At 43.8% G+C, this 19218-nt stretch overlaps 1 protein-coding gene across 1 annotated transcript in view; it reads left to right on the top strand.

The window, feature by feature from the left end:
- The first annotated feature begins 2569 nt into the window (after positions 1-2569).
- The window catches only part of LOC127571262 (carboxypeptidase B-like), a 42765-nt gene continuing 26116 nt past the window's right edge, over positions 2570-19218 (top strand). Inside the window, exon 1 of the mRNA XM_052017497.1 lies at positions 2570-2881. The gene's annotated coding sequence lies outside the window, so the exon portion shown is untranslated. The remainder of the gene's footprint in view (positions 2882-19218) is intronic.

Here is a 19218-nt window from a genome sequence, read left to right as displayed (position 1 = left end):
ATCCCGTAACGTGGGGTGGACTGTACTGCTTAAATATGATGAAGATCCTGCTTTTACCATTGACTTCCACATTCCTTCCACCCTCTGGAAGAATTTTTCGTCTCTCTAATTTTCTACCAGTTATATCCATGTCCACTTGTGCACTATGCAGGCCTTGCATAACGTTATATAGCTCCTTGTTAAGTTTCCTCCTCAGTCACCTCTAAGCCAAAATATAACACACCCACAGCCTATCCAATCTTCATTGGTACAATTTTCTGATCCAGGAAACAGTCAGTAGCCACTCCAGTGCAAACACATCTTACCTGCAATGTGCTAAGCTGAAATGCACAAGTTGTGCTCTGCTGTCAGAAACAGTTCCTGCATCACCTCCAAATTCTTAAACTCTTATTTGTTGAGGCAGAGAATGGAAGAAACACAACAAACATTTAGCGCACAGCAAGCTCCCACAAACAGCTATGAAAATGGCCAGGTAATCTTTTTAGAAACTGGGGGGTTAAACATGGCCAGGACAGCAGGATAATGGCATGGGATCGGTTATGACAGAGGTTAAGGATGACCGACTGTGGAACAAATCATAGGTTTAGACAAGGCTACCAAGAAAGGGGAAAGAGACATAGAGTCTATGGGTGTGACTGGGAAGATGCAGACTTATGTCTCCAACAGGAAGGAATGCAGAAAGGAACCAGTCTCAAGTCAAGTCAGGAGAGCAGGTGTTGAAACAAGACTCTGAAAGAGGTTACAGGGATACAAAGGGCAAGTCTGTGGAGGAATGTAGGATAAAGGTTCTGAAATCGATGTGAAAGGAATAAAAAAAACCCACAGATGCTGGAAATGTCAAATAAAACTAGGAAATGAAGGGTGATCAACTGAATCCTTAACTCTTTCACTCTGCTCCACCTGCTGAGTGACCATCATGTTTCCCTAATTATTAAATTCTGTTTTCCTAATTATTAAATTAATATTTATAGAATTTATTTACAAACTAAAATTAATTTAATTTTAATTAATCAATGTACTGGGACATAGAAAAGCAAAGACCACAAGTACAAGTATGTGGGAAACCATAATGAATTTAGAAGAACAGATTGCAGTTTTGAATGAGAAGTGGTTGAAGCGGGACTTGAGACATTGAAATGGAGAATCAGCAAACATTAAACAACACACAAGGGCCAGTAAATAAAAATAAAAAATACCCTCAGATGCTGGAAGTCCAAATTAATAACAGAATGCCAGAAACACACAGCAGATTAGGCAGTATTTGTGGAAAGTGATACTGCCTAAGCTACTGTATAATATTTCAGGACAAAGACCCTTCATCAGAATAGGAAAAGAGAAAATACAGGTTAGTTTCAAGTTGCAGAAAAGCTGGGGGATGGATGGAATATATGGTGAAGCCAGGGTTTCTGTGGGGATAAGATGTAGAAGTCATCCAATTGATGGGTTATTTTACCTCTTCCCTTCCCTGTATTCAGAAACCCAAAGAGTCCTTCCATGTGAAACAGTAATTCACACACACTTCTTCCAATCAACTGCACTGCATTCACTGCTCAAACGTGATTGCCCCATCTTTGGAAAAAAAACTAATGCAAATCAGGTGACCTCTTTGCAGAAGACCTGTGGAGGTAACAGGCAACCTGTTGCCTGCTACTTTGATTCTCCATCCCATTGATCCATTTGTGACCTCCTGTACTGTTATTATGAGGCCCAACACTAGCTGAGGAAACATTATTTCAACAACTTCTTGGTTATTTTGCAGTCTTCTGCACTCGATATTGAATTCTACAACTTCAGGTTACTCACTTTCTCTGTCTGTATCAGAACCAGCCATTCCCACCGGCTCACACCTTTGTTAGTGGACTCATTCTCCAAATGCCTTCATTTCATAGTTTTTATTGATTTTCTCTCACTGCCCCAATTGACCACCACAACAACGCAGGCCTCACCCTATCAGAGATATTCCCTTTACCCTATCCACCTCCACAACCTTCTCCACTCACTTCACTCTTTCCCAGTTTTAATGAAGCATCTTCACCCCGAAATGTTAACCGTTTCTCTCCATTGACGCTGCCTGTCCCGCTGAGTATTTCCAGCATTTTCTGTTTCATATATGAACCCAGATAAACATCAAGTTTTAATTTCAAAGCCATGCAATGCTAAATGCAAAGAGATGATAAATCAATATATCTATGATGTTAACCTTGTAACTGGTCAACTTGATGCTAAAATTAACTCATTGTCAGAGTTAGTAATAAAAGCCGCAAGTCTCATGCAAAAGAACTGCGCCAGCTGCTGGCCAACTCCGGAACTGGAGGGAGAATGTTTAAACTACAAGTCAGAAAGCTAAAGTTTTATTGCAAGGTTATTTCGTAAATAATAAGCTCCAACTTTTTTTTTTTAACAACACCGCTTAACTGATACACATCGAATAGTATTTTAATCCATCGGTTGAAAGCAATTATGATCAAAGTAGGCAGCAGTTGTGTGGCCTAATATTCTAAGTGCAAAGTTGGGGGAAAGTCTATGAAGAAGCTTGGTTTGGGATCGACACAGGGCTAAATTAGAGGAAAATATTCGGAACCGTGCAATCCTTACAAAATACGCCAAAGATCAAGATAAGAACACGGCGCTCAGATGCAGTCTTGGAAACACATTGGGCGCGCAGGAAACCTGCTGTGGGCCAGAACTGGTTCATTTCAATACGACCCGGGTCAGTTTCAACCGGAAGAAGAGAGAGCGGAAAGAGAATTTGGTTTTAAAAGGAAAGTGAAGAGAAAATACCAGGAAGGCAACTAATTGCAAGAAATGTAAACTGCAGCCCGCTTGCAGAGAGCGGAGCTGGGCTGTCGCAGCCTGCGATTGCTCCCCATCCCGCTGCAAGGTAAATCGCAGACACATTATCTGCAGCTTGGAGCTGAGCAAGAATGCACAAAGCCCCAGAAGCGAGAGAAGGGGGGGGTGGGGTGGGGGTGTTTGCGGGCAGTCGGCACTCACCCGACATGCTGACACGGTCCGATGAACGCAAGGAGTAAAGAGGCAAAAGCTCGGAGCTGCCCACTGCTTGTGCGCCCTTGTCAGTGTGTTCGCTGGGAGCCGCAATCGCTCACTCCGTTCTATATACAGCGGCAGGGACACGTCAGAGCGCCAGAGACTGCCCAGTTTGTGTGTGTGTGAGAGAGAACGTCACTGTGCAAGGCAGCTCTGTGTGTGTGTGCACTAGTTATGTTGTCAATGTTCATTTATGTGTTTTTCCTGTGTATGCTCAATATTTTTATATGTGTGTCAGGGTTTTTTTTCCGTGGGGGGTGGGTGATACTTTGTTGGTTTTCATTTCCAGGTGGGGTTCTTGTGTGTTGTCAATGTTCAGTCTTGCGTAGTGGGGTGTGCATGTGTGTTTGGTTTGCCGGAGTCTTCATTTGTGGGATGTCTGCAATCTGAGTGTCGAGCTATGGATGATGTTTGTGTGAGCTGTGTTTGTGAGAGGATCCAGGGTTCTGCATTACGTGTAGTGAGGTTAATGTTGGATGCATGTGCCATGCAAGAGAACAGTACAGCACAGGAACAGGCCCTTCGGCCCATGATGTCTGTGCTGAACATGATGCCAAATTAAACTAAATCACTTCTGCCTGCACATGATCCATATCCCTCCATCCCCTTTTAGCATGAACATTTTAGCATGTTCATGTGTGAAATAGCCTCTTGAATACCACTATTGTATCTGCTTCCACTACTACCCCTGGCAGTGCATTCCAGGCACCTGTCACTGTTAAAAAAACATCTCCTTTAAACTTTCCCCCTCACGCATTAAATGCATATCCTCTACTATTGCACAATGCATGTGCATTTGCATATATTTATTTAGACACGTGTTGTGCCTGGTGTATGTTTATGGTGTTTGTTGGTGTACAAGATGATAAGAGGCGTAGATTGAGTGGACAGAAACTTGTTCCAAACGAGACAATGGCTAACACGAGGGGAGGTAATCTTAAGGTGATTGGAGGAAGGTATAAGGGGGATGTCAGGGGTAAGTTTTTTACACAGAGAGTGGTGAGTGCATGGAACGCACTGCCTGCAGAGGTTGTGGGGGCAGATACATTAGGGACATTTAAAAGACTCTTAGGTAGACACATGAATGATAGAAAAATAAGGGGCTATGTAGGAGGGAAGGGTTAGATAGATATCAGAGCAGGATAAAATGTCGGCACAACATTGTGGGCTGAAGGGCCTGTACTGTGCTGTAGTGTTCTATGTTCCAAGTACACTTGAACTTACATGTCTGTGGGTTTGAGCTTATGATGCTTTGGGCAGGTGGCTGCCTTGGGCCCACTCGCCACGGAGCCGGAGGGCGTGGGTTCAAACTCCACACACAAACTGGGCCACACCGCACTGAACATGCCCTGGGATTCTTCGAATGCACCCTACAGTCTCCAGATACCAGGGTGGTGATCTCTGGGGAAGAGCCAAGGAGAACTCCCAATATACAAACAGTGAATGCTGAGGCATTGTGGGAACAGTGACCTTTGAGGCAGATTGTTTGAGCACAGGGGATTGTGAGATTTGTAGTACTTTCCCACTCAGCTTTACTTTACTTATACAGCACGGTAACAGGCCCTTCCGGCCCAACGAGCCCACGCTGCCCAATTGCGCCCATGTTAACCTACTGACCCGTAGGTCTTTGAAATGTGGTAGAAAAACCGGATCACCCCCACGCAGTCATGGGGAGAACATACAAACTCCTTACAGACGGAGTTAGGAATTGAACCCCCAATCGTTGGCGCTGTAGTAGCTTTACACTAACTGCTACGCTACCGTGCCTCCAGTTCCAACTGTTGTTACATTGGGAGGGTAGGGAGTATTGGAATCAGGGTGGGAAACATAGGTTGAGATAAAGTGTGCGAGTTCTTCAAGTCATACTCAATCCCAAGGGACTGTCTTCTGTGCAGCAAGTATGTACCCCAGTAAGGTCCATACACCCACTCCTCCCCAGAGCCAAATTGGCATTCACTTGGCCAAATCTTATGGTCCAAATGTATTGGCTTTCAGCTAGATGAAAGGGGCCCTAAGTCGAGGAGGGTGTGTGCTACTGTCCCGGATGAGGCCTTAAAACCAAGGCACCTCAGGAAGGACAGGATAAAAAAGAAATTAAAATACTTCAGGTCATAGAAGTCTTAGAGTTATACAGCACAGAAACAGGCCCTTTGGCCCAACTCGTCCATGCTGACCAAGATGTCTCTTCAAGCTAGTCCCATTTGTCTGTGTTTGACCCATAATCCCTCTAAACTTGTGTATCCATAAAGCAATTCAGCTGATGGAAGAGGTGCTGGAAATCTGAAATCAAAAACAGAAAATGCTGGAAACTCAGTAGGTCAGGCAGCATCTGTGGAGAGAGAAACAGGGTTAATGTTCAGGTCATCATCAGTCTTTGACCCGAAACATTAACAAATGCTGAGTATTTCCAGCGATCTACTATATCAGAATGCCCCTGGTATCCTGGCCGATTTGAAGAATAGAATCCTTGAAGGAGGCCATTGGTCCCATCAGACCCCTGCTGGCTCCTGGTAGAGCAATCCTATCAGTCCCTATCCTCATAGCCTTGCAAATTATTCTCTGGAGTGCCTACCTAATTCACTTTTGAAGTCACTGATTCCGTTTCCACCAGTCTGCAGATAGTGTTCCATATCATAGCTAATCCTTAAATACAAAAAAATTCTCCTCACATCCCTTTGCATTCTCTCTCTTCCCCCCTCCCCCCTCAACCGTCTCTACTGGCCACATTATAAGTCCATGTACTGATCCATGCTCTAAGTTCATCACCCTTATTCTTAATACTTCTCACATTAAAGTATCCACTGCCTATCCTTCCTCACAGTCTCTCTGCACAATGCACCTACCTTTACACCAACTGCTCCATCATCTGACCTAGCACTCTGATTCCCATCCCCCACCAACTTAGTTTAAACCCTCCCCAATAACTCTAGCAAACCTGCCCACAAGGACATTGGTCCCTTGAGTTCAGGTGTCCCTTTTGCTAGGTAGGTACTTTCTATGGTGCATCTATAAAAATGGGTGAGGGGACATGCCAAATTTCGTTAGCCTCCTGAGGAAGTAGAGGCACTGGTGAGCTTTCTTGCTATGGCTTCTACGTTGTTGGACTTGGACAGGGCTGTTGGTAATGTTTACTCCTAGGAACTTGAAGCTCCCAACCATCTCCACCTCAGCACCATTAATGTAAACAGGAGCATGTGCACTGCCCCCCTTCCTGAAGTTAGTGACCAATTTTTTTGTTTTGCTGACATTGAGGGAAAGTTTGTTGTCATGATAAATGCCACCAGACTCTCTATCACCTTCCTGCACTCCGACTCATCATTATTTGTGATTCATCCCACAGCGGTCGTATCATCTGCAAACTTGTAGATGGAGTTTGAGCACAATCTGACCACACAGTCGTGAGTGTATAGGGAGTAAAGTAGGGGGCTGAGGACACAGCCTTGTGGGGCAGCTGTGTTGATGATAATCGTGGGGGAGGTGCTGCTTCCTCTCCTTACTGATTGCTGACTGTTGGTCAGGAAGTCAAGGATTCAGTTGCAAAGGGAAGTGTTGAGTCCCAGGTATAGGAGTTCAGAGATGAGTTTGCTTGGAAGTATGGTATGAAGGCGGAGCTGTAGTCCATAGAACCATAGAACCATACAGCACAAAACAGGCCCTTTGGCCCACCATGTTGTGCCGTCCATCAAACCACCCTCACACTATCTAACCCTTTCCTCCCGCATATCCCTCTGTCTCACATTCCTCCATATGCCTATCCAACAAACTCTTGAACCTGTCCAATGTATCTGCCTCCACCACCACCCCAGGCAGTGCATTCCATGCACCAACCACTCTCTGGGTGAAAAACCTCCCCCTGACATCTCCCCTGAACCTCCCACCCATAACCTTAAAGCCATGCCCTCTCGTCTTGAGCATTGGTGCCCTGGGAAGGAGGCGCTGGCTGCCTACTCTATTTATTCCTCTCAATATTTTATATACCTCTATCATGTCTCCTCTCATCCTCCTCCTCTCCAGTGAATAAAGCCCTAGCACCTTAAGCCTTTCCTCATATTCCATACGCTCTAATCCAGGCAGCATCCTGGTAAACCTCCTCTGCACCCTCTCCAACGCCTCCACATCCTTCCTATAATGCAGCGACCAAAACTGAACACAGTACTCTAAGTGTGGTCTAACTAGAGTTTTTTAAAGCTGCATCATCACTTCGTGGCTCTTAAACTCAATCCCACAATTTATGAAAGCCAACATCCCATAGGCCTTCTTAATTGCTCTATCCACCTGTGAGGCAACTTTCAGTGAACTGTGAATATGAACCCCCAGATCCCTCTGCTCCTCCACACTGCCAAGTACCTTGCCATTTACCCTGTACTCTGCCCTGAAGTTTGTCCTTCCAAAGTGTACCACCTCACACTTCTCTGGATTGAACTCCATCTGCCACTTGTCAGCCCAGCTCTGCATCCTATCAATATCCCTCTGTAAGTTCTGACAGCCCTCCACACTATCCATATATAGTAGTCTGGCATAGGTGTGTTTTTCATCCAGGTACTATAAAGATGAGTGTAGGGCCAGGGAGACAGCATCCACCATGCAGGGAGGTGGCATCTGACTATCCTTCACATCAAAGCAGCATTTTATTGAATGTGACATCAAGAAGCCCTGGTAAAACAGTAGTCAATGGGCATCAAGGGGAAAATACGTCAATGGCGGATATTATTCCTGCCACAAAAGTGCCAGATGATGACCATCTCCAACAGGAAGTAGCTCAACCACCTACCTTTGACATTCAATGGCAATGCCATAACTGAGTCCCCTACCATTAACAACATGGAGGCTACTATTGACCACTGGATCAGCTGCATAGAAATCAGGGTTAAAAAAGCAGGTCAGAGATTGGCCAAATGATTCACCTCCTGACACACCAAAGCCTTTCCACATCTACAGGACGCAAATCCATGGTGTGACGGAATGCTCTTCACTTGCCTGGGAGAGCACACCGTCTTGTCTTAGAAGGATATTGCCATCCTTCGTCGTTGCTGGATCAGAGTCCTAAACTTCTGGGATGACCTTCCCCGGAAGCACTCTGTGGTTCAACAAGCCAGACACCATCACCTTCACTGTGGCATTTAAGGATGTACAGGTAAAGACTGGCCTTGCCAGCATTGCCGAGATCCCAATAAGTGAATAAAATAAATCCACAGATTGTACATTTATCTCATTCCTCCTCTGTGACCTTCCTATGAAGATTATCTTTCCACATATTACAGCAGTATCCTCAGGGAGTTCTATTGGCTCTGAAAAAAATCAGAACATTCTAAGTTTTTGAAAAACTTTACATAACCACCAGTTCATGTAGTACCTCTAGATATAGACACCAGATATAAGATCAATGGTTAATGTTTCTCTAATTTTCTGAAGCCCGTTGGGAAGGTTGACCTGCACTGCCAAGTGGTCCAAGTGAAATTGTATTGAATAGTCTAGGAAGATGTGCAAATTTAGTGTCAGCTTTTCTGCCATACCAGAGGATATAGAGGGAGAGCGTGAGGAACAGCTCAACAAAATGTGATCAAAATGAGTCACACAGTAGCTTAGTAGCAAAAAGCACTGCATAGTGTCATGCATATAATGATCAGAACGATTGTAGGTTTGAACTCCTGTGTGGCCTAAGGTTCTGAAATTGTCTTTGGTTTCTGGACTAAAGAGAGGGAAGGTCAGCCTGGGTCCAACAATATTGAAAAGTACGGTTATGTGGGAATTGGGTGAGATCTGGGCTGCAGTTATCTGTGGTATTCCCATTGTGAAATAGACTGCCTCCTCTAATTGACTATGCTTGCCTATGAGTCATGGTTTCTGCAGCCAGAGACTTATAGTTCAGACTGAATCTGTACCCCAAGGAGATGGGTGTGCGGGAGGACGGGAGATCTAAATTTGTAAACTGCAGAATCAAATATTGTTATCTGTTGCAGGATGACTTTTTGTGTTGGCAGGGATAAAGTGTACCACGATCGCCTGTCCTTAAGTGATATATTGATAACCTTTGTACTGGTTCCCCACATTATCAGACAGTTGGACAATAAAGCATTGTGCCTTCATTCTGTAAATGAGATGATGGTTACAGTTTCAACAGTCTGTCAACACCTACAAGGACAATGAAAATCAACATAATTCATCTGTTGGATTTATCAGTGGGTAATTGTGACTGAATATAAACCAAGCAAGAGGGGCAAAAGGTGAACTCATAGAAAACGAATGGGATGAGATTTGGACAATTCAGATTCCACACTGGTTTGTAGCTGGATACATGAGGATAGTGGGGCACAAATCCAATTATAAACTGTATTAGACGGACTGTGGAAACATTTCCATGACGGTGGAAAACGGGTATATCGAGACAAGGGCAAACAGGGCTCTGGCTCTCTCTCAAAATCATCAAAACATAAACCAGGGCAGGCACGGTAGTTTTGCGGTTAGTGTAACGCTTTACAGCGCCAGAGACCTGGGTTCGATTCCGGCCACTGTCTATAAGGAGTTTCTACGTTCTCCCAGTGTCTGCGTGGGTTTCCTCCAGGTGCTCCGGTTTCCTCCCACATTCCAAAAGACGTATGGGTTAGGAAGTTGTGGGCATGCTATGTTGGCACCGGAAGTGTGGCGACACTTGCGGGCTGCCCCCAGAACACTCTACGCAAAGGTGCATTTCACTGTGTATTTTGATGTACACGTGACTAATAAAGATATCTTATACATCATGGACATGTGCAGACATATATCGCATAAGATTAAGACACACAATCACCCCCTCCAAAATTCAGTATATTGTAACTTTAGCACTCATTCCTGATGGGGAGGATGTTCAGTGACAGGTTCACAGTTCTATAAACTTTTGAGTCTCTGATATAATCCTGGCATTTCAGAGGGACAGCTGGAATGGGAGACTGACTTGTGTGATGGATGTAATTTGGTAACTGGTTCATTATTGTCTCATGTACTGAGGTACAGAGAAAAACGTTTTGCATGCCATCCATACAGATCATCACATCACATCAGCACATTAAGGTAGTACAAGGGAAAAGCAATAACAGAATGCAGAATCTAGTGTTACGGTTACAAAGAAAGTGCAGTGCAGGCAGACAATAAGGTACAAGGCGATGACGAGGTAGATTTTGAGGTCAAGAGTCCATCTTATTGTACAAGAGGTCCGTTCAATAGTCTTACAACAGCAGGATAGAAGCTGTCCTTGAGCCTGGTGGTACGTGCTTTCAGGCTTTTGTAAGTGTTGCTAGTGAGTTTAGTGCTCCATTTCGAGACCCTTTATCCAAAACATAGTGGAATTCAGGCTCACATCTTACTACAAGCCTCAAAATGAGAATGAATATGGATTCCATTTCCTTCGTCTGGCCTGGGCTGCAGTGATAATGGAAACAAATAGCATTGATTAAAAGTTGATTCATTTCTAGGGCGATGGGACTTGCATATTTTTAGCAGCACCATCATAACATTAGAAGTGGGAAATGCCTGATGTCATTTTGTTGCCATTGATTTTTTTCTCAGAATTGTCGTTGTGTGATTCCATTTCGTGGTGCAAGAGAATATTTAGTAAGATACTGAAATGGAATAAAGTTATGCACAGCTGTCCACTGGGACCAACAGTCTTGGCATTGAATATGGGCTGTGAGATTGTCAGTAACACTATTTGGTGAAAGGAGTGAAGATTTATAAAACAAATGTTTGCTACTTTTTGCTAAAATGTGGAATTTTTTTCTTTATATATATTACTATGTTTTTACTAATCTTGAACTGATTGTTGAATACAATGAAGCTGCTCACTTCTGAACCTCTTTAACTGCCAACATGATATTTCTTCACTTTGAAAGTGCTCCCCATCTCAAAAGGGTGAAACATTACAGTCATAGAGTCATACAGCACAGAAACTGGTCCACGCTGACCAAACTTTCCATCCAAGATAGTCCCATTTGTCTGTGTTTGGTCGATATCCCTCATTGTGGTTAAATGACTGGTTTAAGTAATCCAGAGGCCTGGACTACCAGTCCAGAGACCTGAGTTCAAATCCCACCATGGCAGCTGTGGAATTAAATTCCGTCATTAACCTGGAAGTTAAAAAAAAATCATCATTACAATGATGACCATGAAATAATTGGAATTTGGTCAAATCTCAGCTGTTTCACTGATGTTCTTCAGGGAGAAAACCTGCCACCCTACCTGTCCTAAATGTAATTCCAGGCCCCATCAATGTGGCTGACTCTTAAAATCTTTTGAAATGGCCTAGAAAACCATTTTGGATGGGTGAAAAATGGTGAACTTGCTAGTGATGACAACATCCCAAAACAAAAATTAACAGAAAAAATGTGTTAAACTGGTGATGCACAGTGTGTTTTGTGCCTGCTACACTCCTACCACTGCAAGCATCTATTGTGGACAAGACCCAAAGGGTTCAGGACATGGGGGAGTCCCAATCAGACCAGGGAAGGCCTGAGTGTGTGATTGGCCTGGTGTGCTCTGAGAGCCAAAATAACACCAGCAGTGAGGTGGAGGATGTACTTGTGAGGGCCATGTTAAATTCTTAAAGGGGACCTACATACAAGAAGTCCCGGTGGGCAAACTCCCTGGCAAAAAGTTGTTAACGACAAAGCAAGCTTCATGCAATATAGTCAACACAATTGGTCTTCTGCTGATAATTGAACGAATAATGCACAAAAAAATGTTGCGCTGTGAATAGAAATTCTAATGCAGTACCCTTTCATATTCTCATTTGTACTTTCATTTCATATTTAATGTTGGATGTAGTTGTACTTATTATTGGGCTTAGACACACAAACTTAGTCAATGCTAGTTCCAACGGTGTTGGATGTACATTGACTTGAGCCTTTAACATGAATGAATGTCCTAATGTGTTCTAATGGGAGAAGAAGAGACACCGTTCACAAAGGTGAGGCGAGGAGGAAAGTTTGGCCTACGAGATTGGAATCAGATTTATTATCACTGACATATGATGTGAAATTTGTTGTTTTGCGGCAGCAGTACAGTGCAAAGACATAAAATCTATAAATTATAAAAATAAATAGTGCAAAAAAAAGGAATAATGAGGTAGTGTTCATGGGTTCATGGATCATTCAGAAATCTGATGGCGGATGGAAAAAGCTGTTGCTAAAACATTGAGTGTGGGTCTTCAGGCTCCTGTACCTCCTCCCTGATGGTAGTAATGTGAAGAGGGCATATCCTGGATGGTGAGGTTCCTTAAGCGATAAATGCTGCTTTCTTGAGGCACTGCCCCTTGAAGATGTCGTCGATGGTGGGGAGGGTTGTGTCCGTGATGGAGCTCGCTGAGTCCTCTGGAGCCTCTTGCAATCCTCTGCGTTGGGAATGCATTGGGTCTTGAGCTGAGTGCTTGAAGGGGGAGAAAGAGATGGAGATGTTTTGAAAGGTCGTTTCAAACAGTAGACTGGGCAGCAAGGTGTTCTATACTCCAATGGGAAGCTGAGTGGAGAGCATAAGACCATAAGACATAGGGCCAGAATTTGGCCATTTGGCCCACCAAGTCTGCTTCGCCATTCAATCATGGCTGATTTATTTTTCCCTCTCAACCCCATTCTCCTGCCTTCTCTCTGTAACCTTTGATGCCCTTACTAATCAAGAACGTATCAACCTCCGCTTTAAATATATCCAATAACTTGGCCTCCACAGCCGTCTGTGGCAATGAATTCCACAGATTCACCACCCACTGGCTAAAGAAATTCCTCCTCATCTCTGTCCTAGAGGAATGTCCTTCCATTCTGAGGCTGTGCCCTCTGGTCCTAGACTCTCCCACTACTAGAAACATTCTCTCCATGTCCACTCTATCCAGGCTTTTCAATATTCGGTTGGCTTCAATGTGATCCACCCTCATCCTTCTAAACTCCAGTGAGTACAGGCCCAGAGCCATTAAGTGCTCCTCAGAGATTTACCTATTAATTCCCGGGATCATTCTTGTAAACCTCCTCTGGACCCTCTCCAATGCCGGCACATCCTTCCTTATGGGCCCAAAACTGCTCACAATACTCCAGATGTGGTCCGACCAACACCTTATAAAGCCTCAGCATTAAATTCTTGCATTTATATCCTAGTCCTCCTGAAATGAATGCTAACATTGCATTTGCCTTCCTTACTACCGACTCAACCTGCAAGTTAACCTTTAGGGAATCCTGCACTTGGACTCCCAAGTCACTTTGCACCTCTGATTTCTAAATTTGCTCCCCATTTAGAAATTAGTCCATACATTTATTCCTTCTACTAAAGTGCATGACCGTACACTTCCCTACGCTGTATTCCATCTGCTACTTCTTTGCCCATTCTCCCAACCTGTCCAAGTCCTTCTGCAGACTCCCTGCTTCCTCAACACTACCTGCCCCTCCACCTATCTTTGTATCAGCTGCAAACTTGGCTACAAAGCCATCAATTCCATCATCCAGATCATTAACATGTAATGTGAAAAGTAGCGGACCCAACACTGACCCCTGCAGAATACCATTAGTCACCGGCAGCCAACAAGAAAAGGCTCCCTTTATTCTTACTCTTTGCCTTCTGCCAGTCAGCCAGTCTTCTATCCATGCTAGTACCTTTCCTGTAATATCATGGGCTCCTATCTTGTTTGGCAGCCTCATGTACAGCACCTTATCAAAGGCCTTCTGAAAATCCAAGTAAACAACATCCACTGACTTTCCTTTGTCTATCCTGCCTGTTACTTCCTTAATGAATTCCAACAGATTCGTCAGGCAAGATTTTCCTTAAGGAAACCATGCTGACTTCAGCCTATTTTATCATGTACTTCCAAGTACCCCAAAACCTCATCAGGCTAACTGGCCTATAATTTCCTGTCTTTTGTCTCCCTCCCTTCTTAAAGAGTGGAGTGACATTTGCGATTTTCCAGTCCTCCGGAACCATTCCTGAATCTAGTGATTCTTGAAAGATCACGATTAATGCCTCCACAATCTCTTCAGCTCCCTCTTTCAGAAGCCTGGGGTTTAGTCCATCCGGCCCAGATGACTTATCTATTTTCAGACTTTTCACATTCCCAAATACCTTCCCCTTAGTAATAACAACACACTCACTTCTGCCCCTGACTATCTTGAATTTCTGGCATGTTGCTGGTGTCTTTCACAGTGAAGACTGACACAAAATACTTATTCAGTTCTTCCACCATTTCTTTGTTTCCCATTACTATCTCTCCAGTGTCATTTTCCAGCAGTGTCCAATCTTGCCTCTCTTTTACTCTTCATATATCTGAAAAAACTTTTGGTATCCTCTTTTATATCATTGGTTAGCTTACCTTCATATTTCATCTTTTCTCCCCTTATAGCTTTTTTAGTTGCCTTCTGTTGATTTTTAAAAGCTTCCCAATCCTCCAGCTTCCCACTAACTTTTGCAATATTGTGTGCCCTCTCTTTTGCTTTTGTGCTGTCTTTGACTTCCCTTGTCAGCCACGGATGCCTCATCCTCTCTTTAGAGTGCTTCCTCTTCTTTGAGATGAACTGATCCTGCATCTTCCGAATTACTCCCAAAAACTCCTGCCATTGCTGCTCTACCGTCATCCCTGATAGGGTCCCCTTCCAATCAACTTTGGCCAGCTCCTCCCTCATGCCTCTGTAGTTACCTTTACTCAACTGTAATGCTGATACATCTGATTTTAGCTTCTCCCTCTCAAACTGCAGGGTGAATTATATCATATTATGATCACTACCTCCTAAGGGTTCCTTTACCTTAAGCTCCCTAATCAAATCTGATTCATTGCACAACACCAAATCCAGAATTGCCTTTTCCGTAGTGGGCTCCACCACAAGCTGCTCTAAAAAGCCATCTCGTGGGCATTTTACAAATTCCTTCTCTTCAGATCCAGTGTCAACCTGATTTTCCCAATCTACCTGCATATTGAAGTCCCCCATGACCACCGTAACATTGCCCTTTTTACATGCCTTTTCTATCTCCTGTTGTAATTTGTACCCCACATCCTGGCTACTATTCGGAGGCCTGAATACGATTCCCATCAGGGTCTTTTTACCCTTGCAGTTTCTTAACTCTACCCACAAGGATGCTACATCTTCTGATCCTATGTCACTTTTTCCTTTGGAGTTGATTTCATTTTTTACCGACAGAACCACCCCACCCCCTCTGCCCACCTGCCTGTCTTTTCGATAGGATGTGTATCCTTGGATGTTTAGCTCCCAGCTGTGATCTTCTTTCAACCACGACTCTCTGATGCCCATAACGTCGTACCTGCCAATTTCTAACTGCTCTATAAGCTCATCTACTTTATTTTGTAAACTGCATGCATTCAAATATCACACCTTCAGTCCTGTATTATATAGCATGGAAACAGGACTTTTGCCCCAACTGGTCCATGCCGACCAAGATGCCCCATCCAAGCTAGTCCCATTTGCCAGCATTTGGCCCATAACCTTCTAAACCTTTCCGCTCCATGTACCTGTCCAACTGTGTTTTAAAAGTTGTTATTGTACCTGCCTCAAACGCTTCCTCTGGCAGCTCATTCCACATTGATACCACCCTTTGTGAAGAAGAGTTGCCCCTCAAGTTCCTATTAAATCTTTCCCCTCTCACCTTAAACCTATGCCCTCTAGTTCTCGATTCCCCAACCCTGGGAAAAAGACTGAATGCATTCACCCTATCTATGCCCCTCATGGTTTTGTTCCAACCAGCACTAGATACTTGATGGGGAATGAACAAGTGGTTTATCAAATTCAGGAGGAATGAAAAGCCTACAGGTCATACTGGGCCAGATGAACTGATGGTCCCGTAGATCCAGCTGCAGTACAAATGGCCGTGTGTTCCAGATACCCTAGCCTGCCCACTGCAGTGCAGAAATGTGGAACAGGCTGGAGATCAGAGGGCAGTACACCTGACCTCCCACTCTGCTGTGGAAGTCGGCACTGAATCCAGCAGTGGTTCCTAGTCCTACTGAGCAGAGATGGTGTTTCAGCTTCAAACACCCTTTTTGACCCCTACCATCCTCTGGATGGAGAAAACATTTTCCCCAACCTTCCCCCCACCCCAATCCTTCTATTAATTACTTTACATCTATAATCCCCAGTTTCAGACCCATCTGGTAAGGAAAATAGGTGTTTTTATTCTGTCTCGGTCCCTCATCTTTATTTACCTCAATTGTACTCCCTCAGCCTCCAAAATAGAGCCTTAGCTGATGTAATTATCCCTTCTACTTAACATGTTACAGTCCCAGCAACATCCTGGTAAATCTCTGCATCTTCCCCTCTGCAATCAAACCTTTCATGAATTTTAAGTAGGGGGAATGGGATTGATAGGATTGCTCCAAGAGCTGGCATAGACTTAAAGTCAAAATCAAAGTCAAGTTTATTGTCATCTGCACAAGTACATGTATGCACAGGTGCAATGAAAAACTTACTTGGAGCAGCATTGCAGGCTCATAGCATCAGATAGGCTGCATTCACAAGAGAAACATAAATTATACACATTTTTTTTACAAGAAAGAACACAATTAATTTGAACAAAAAAAAACTAAGTTCATTTTAGTGCAAAATGATCAAAGTAGAAAGTGTTGCTGAACTGTAGTGATTAGGGTTGTGCAGGTTGGTTCAAGAACCGAATGGTTGAAGGGAAGTAGCTGTTCTTGGACTTGGTGGTGTGGGGCTTCAGGCTGCTGAGTCAGTGGGCTGAATGGCCTCTTCCTAAGCCACCATGCCGCACGCCTTCTTTACCATCTCACCTACATGTATTGCCACTTTCAGGGAGCCTTGGACTTGTACCTCAAGATCCCTCCGTACAACAGTGCTTCTTCGGGTCCTACTGTTTACTGTATTCTTATCTCTTAAAATGAGAAATACAAGGATCTCTTTGAACTGATGAAGTAGGATTGCTTGGCCTTCTTCAGCTGCATTTATTTTGTCATCTTCTGTGGCTCTTTACTCATTAAAACACGCTTAAATAGTTTACACCAGAGGGAACCAAAGAGTCAGAATACAGAAAAGAATCCATGCTGATGATTATCTGATCCTGATGAGGGTGTGGTACACTTCTTCAAATGTTTTGTTAAAAAGGACTTACAAGTATATAAAATCATGAGGGGCACAGATAAAATGGATGGTCTCAGGGTAGAAGAGTCTTAAAACTAGAGGGTATAGGTTTAATGTGAGAGGGGAGAGATTTAAAGGGGACTTGAGGGGCAGGTTTTTCTCATGGAAGGTTCTGGATATAAGGGATGTGCTGCCAGATGAAGAGGTAGAAGCGTGTAGAACTACAACGTTTAAAAGGCATTTAGACAGGTACATGGATAGGAAAGGTTGAGCGGGATACAGGCCAAATGGAGGCACATGGGACAAGCTCCGGTAAGCACCTTGTTTGGCATGGACAAATTGGGCTGAAGGGCCTGTTTCTGTGCTGTATAACTCCATGACTTCCACTCTGAGGATGGTGATGCACTCTGCACAAGGGAAAGTGACGAGACTTCAGGACCATAGTGGAGAATTGTCGGACTCAAAAGAGAAAGATTCAAATCTAAGTGAGGTTTGGGAGGCAGGAATGATTTGGAGGGATTGTAGAGCAATATCTAACTGTATTTGCTTCTTTTCTGCAGTGAGTGATTCAAGTAAATAATAGAGAGATATAGAAACCATGAGGTGGTGGAAGACCATCGCATCTGCTATCCTGATAGTTGGATGATGGAAGCGTTATTAAAGTTGTTGAATAATCTCAGCAATTATTCTCTATTAATGGACCTGCAATATATCCAGACATGGAGTGTAGGAAAACAGAGTTATAGAGTCATACAGCATGGAAACTGGCCCTTTGACCATCAAGTGTCCATCCATACTAATCCCATATCCCACCAATTAAACATAGAACATAGAACAGTCCAGCACAGGAACAGGCCCTTTGGTGCACGAAGTCTGCGCCGACCATGATGCCTCTGCCTGAACATGGTGTGTATCCCTTCACTCCCTGTCTGTTCACGTGCTGTCTAAATGCTTCTTAAACATTGCTATCATATCTGCTTTCACCATTTCCTCTGGCAGCATGTTCCAGGCACCTACCACTCTCTGTGTAAGACCTTGCCACGTAAATCTCCTTTCAACTTTCCCCCCTCTCACCTAAAAGCTATGCCATCTAGTATTTCACATTTCCGTCCTGGGAAAAAGAGCCTGACTATCTACCCTATGTCTGCCTCTCATAATTTTATATACTTTGAGCAAGTTGCCCCTCAGCCTCTGATGCTCTGGAGAAAACAATCCAAGTTTGTCCAATCTCTCCTTATAGCTAATACTCTCTAATCCAGGCAATGGCCTGATGAACCTCTTCTGCACCATCTCCAGAGCCTCTACATCCTTCCTGTAATTTGGCGACCAGAACTTCACACAGTACTCCAAATGTGGCCTGACCAAAGTTTATACAGCTCTAATATGACTTCCTGACTTTTATACTCAACACTTTGATGGAAGTAAATATGCTGTACGCCTTCTTTACCATCTCATCTACACGTTTTGCCACTTTCAGGGAGCTATGGACTTGCACCTCAAGATCCCTCCGTACATCAGTGCTTCTTAGGGTCCTGCTGTTATCTCTTAAAACTGACCTCACAAAGTACAACAACTCAAACTTGTCTGGATTAAACTCCATCTGCCATCTCTCTGCCCATATTTTCATCTGGTTTATGTTCCGCTGAATCCTTTGACAATCTTCCTCACTATCTGCAACTTTGCCAACTTTCTGTCATTTGCAGCCTACAAATCAGCCATCTATGTTTTAATACAAATCATATGTATACAGGTATATATCACAAATAACACAGGTTCCAGCACCAGTCCTTGCAGATCAACATAGGTCACAGGCTCCAGTCGGGAAAAAACCCCTCCAGCACCCTTTGTCTTCTCTGGCCAAGACAATTTTGAATCTAATCTACCAAGTCTCCATTGGTCCCACATGCATTAATCTTCTGGATCAGCCTACCATGAGAGACCTTGTTGAATGCTTTACTAAACCCACGTATACAACATCCACTGCCCTACCCTCTTCAATGATCTCTGTCACCTCCTCAAAAACTCAATCATTTTGTAGACATGATCTCCCCCACAAAAAGCCATCCAGATTATTCTTAATAAGTCTATGCCTTTCCACATGCAAACAGATCCTATCCTTAAA

The sequence above is a fragment of the Pristis pectinata genome, chromosome 6, assembly GCF_009764475.1.
Source record: "Pristis pectinata isolate sPriPec2 chromosome 6, sPriPec2.1.pri, whole genome shotgun sequence".
NCBI lineage: Eukaryota > Metazoa > Chordata > Chondrichthyes > Rhinopristiformes > Pristidae > Pristis > Pristis pectinata.
This window is presented reverse-complemented; position numbering and strand designations above follow the sequence as displayed.